The following is a 2826-nucleotide window of genomic DNA, read 5'->3' as shown; positions in this document are numbered from 1 at the left end:
GTGGTGCGTGCCTGTAATCCCAGCTACTCAGGAGGCTGAGGCAGGAGAATTGCCTGAACCCAGGAGGCGGAGGTTGCGGTGAGCTGAGATCACGCCATTGCACTACAACCTGGGTAACATGAGTGAAACTGTGTCTCAAAAAAAAAAAATAATAAATAAATAAATAAATAAATAAAGAGCTTTTTTGTGTGTGTGTGTGCAGGGCTTTGTCTGTCTGTTCACCACTGTTCTCCCAGAATCCAGAACACAAAGCAGTTGCTCAGTAAGCACGGCGTGAGTGAGCAAGTGAATGGCTGAATGAGTGAGCAAGTAAATGAATGGATGGTTACAGGGTCAGGAAGATGTCTGAGGTCATGTGGCCAGCTGAACAGTGGTGGATTTATGACTTTTATCTTCTTGATATTTTTCTATGTGTTCTGAAAATTTTAAATGAGCACTCGTCATGCTTCTAATCAGGAAAGAAAAACAGTAAAGGCAGAGGTGCAGTGGCTCACGCCTGTAATGCCAGCACTTTGGGAGGCCAAAGCTGGTGGATCACTTGAGGTCAGGAGTTCAAGATCAGCCTGGCCAACATGATGAAACCCCGTCTCTACTAAAAATACAAAAATTAGCCAGGTGTGGTGGCGGGCACCTGAAATCCCAGCTGAGGCAGGAGAATCACTTGAACCCAGGAAGTGGAGTTTGCAGTGAGCCAATATCGTGCCACTGCACTCCAGCCTGGGCAACAAGAGCAAGACTCTGTCTCAAAAAAAAAGAAAGGAGAAAAACAGTAAAGGCATGAAAAGAAAAAGCAAAGGCTCTGTCTGCAGGTGTCATGGCACCCGGGGCTGGGTAAGGGAAGGGGGTAGACTCACTGGGAAGGAGCCTGGGCTAGTGACTGACACGTGTCCCACATGCCTTGCCCACACTTGTTCTGCCCCAGCAGCAGAGCCAAGATTCCCGGGGTGGGCAGCTCAGGAGTACAGAGAGTCAGGGCTGCAGGAGCCCTGTGGAGGTAAGATGAGGCCCAGAGAAGGCCTGTGACCAGCCTGAGGCCACACAGCAATGCCAGGATGGAACCAGGCCTGCTCAGGTGTCACCCTCCAACACCAGGACACTTTGATGCTGGATGAAGCAATTCACACTTCTTACCTCTGGTTCACAGATGGGGAAACTGAGGCCCGGGGGGTTAGAGCTAGAGGCTCTAGAGATAGACTTAGCATCTCATCCTAGACCTATCAGTCACTAAACTTTTGTTGGTTCTCCTCCCTCTCCTGCAGGGGGCAGTAGGATCTGGGCGGAGCCCCAGAGCTGCCTGCACACATGGGGGTCCTCACGCTGCTGTTGGCTGTTAGGATTCTGGGGTCGAGCTTGGCTGCCTCCCTGGAGTCATTTCCCTGGCCTCACAGAGGAGGTCAGAAAATCTACAAATGTCCATGGAGCCCCTGGGGAGCCCTATAGAGACTGTGTACTCCTGGAGACAGAACACGGAGGGGTTGGGTTTGAATCTGACTTTGCCACTTGCCAGCATGTGACCCAAGGAAGTGACCTCCCCTGTCTGTAAAGCGAGACTGAACTGCGCACAGCGCCTTCTGCACAGCACTGCCGTGAAAGGGGGGAGCTCAGGGCCACAGGCACTGCCACTGCTGTCACTGTGTGTAGGGAGAGGACAGGGTCCCCTGCTCCCCACCTTCCCATCCAGGGTTCATCCCCCACATGGAGGGCAGAGTGGTTCTCAAAACTGAGGCCAGTACACCATTCCCTGGAATCCCATGCAGCTGTGAAGGGAAAGCCTGCAGATCTGTGCAGCACCAGGTGACCATTCTTTTTTCCCTTTCTCTTTTCTTCTTTGAGACAGGGTCTCACTCTCACCTAGGCTGGAGTTAAACGGTACAATCACTGATCACTGTAGCCTCCACCTCCTGGGCTCAAGCAATCCTCCCACCTCCACCTCCCAAGTTGCTGGGGCTACAGGCACGTGCCATGACACCCCTCTAATATTTTTTATTTTCATAGAGATGGAGTCTCGCTATGTTGCCCAGGCTGGTATCAAACTCCTGGGCTCAAGCAATCCTCCTTCCTCGGGCTCCCAAAATGCTGGGATGATAAACTGTTTCACTTTGTAGTGGTCATGGTTAAAGGGTCGGATATGTTTGTCAAAACTTGCAGAGCGTGCTGAAAGAATTTCTACTCCACATAAACAGTACATTCAATTTTTCTTTTTTATTTTTTTTAAGACAGAGTCTCACTCTGTCACCCTGGCTGGAGTACAGTGGCACCATCTCAGCTCACTGCAGCCTCCACCTCCTGGGTTCAAGCGATTCTAGCACCTCAGCCTCCCAATTAGCTGGGACCACAGGTGGGCACCACCATGCCCAGCTAATTTTTGTATTTTTAGTACAGACGGGTTTTTGCCATGTTGGTCAGGCTAGTCTTGAATTCCTGGCCTCAAGTGATTGGTCCACCTCAGTCTCCCAAAGTGTGGGAGTATTAGACATGAGTCACCATGCCCAGCCATAAACAGTGCATTTAATTTTTTTTAATGAAAAGAGACCAAACTCCTCAGCCATAATACAGGCACATGAGGCTTCATTTTACTATTGTATATGTTTACACATATCTTTGAAATGTTCTGAAATTTAAAAAAAAAAAAAAAAAACCACTAAGATTGTTACTGGAAATGGGTCCCAAAGAGAGGGTTCTTGGATCTCACCCAGGAGAGAATTCAGGGCAAGTCCATCGAGTAAAGTGAAAGCAAGTTTATTAAGAAAGTAAAGTAATAAGGCCGGGCGCGGTGGCTCAAGCCTGTAATCCCAGCACTTTGGGAGGCCGAGGCAGGTGGATCAC

The sequence above is a fragment of the Cebus imitator genome, unplaced genomic scaffold (assembly GCF_001604975.1).
Source record: "Cebus imitator isolate Cc_AM_T3 unplaced genomic scaffold, Cebus_imitator-1.0 Scaffold441, whole genome shotgun sequence".
Taxonomy (NCBI): domain Eukaryota; kingdom Metazoa; phylum Chordata; class Mammalia; order Primates; family Cebidae; genus Cebus; species Cebus imitator.
This window is presented reverse-complemented; position numbering follows the sequence as displayed.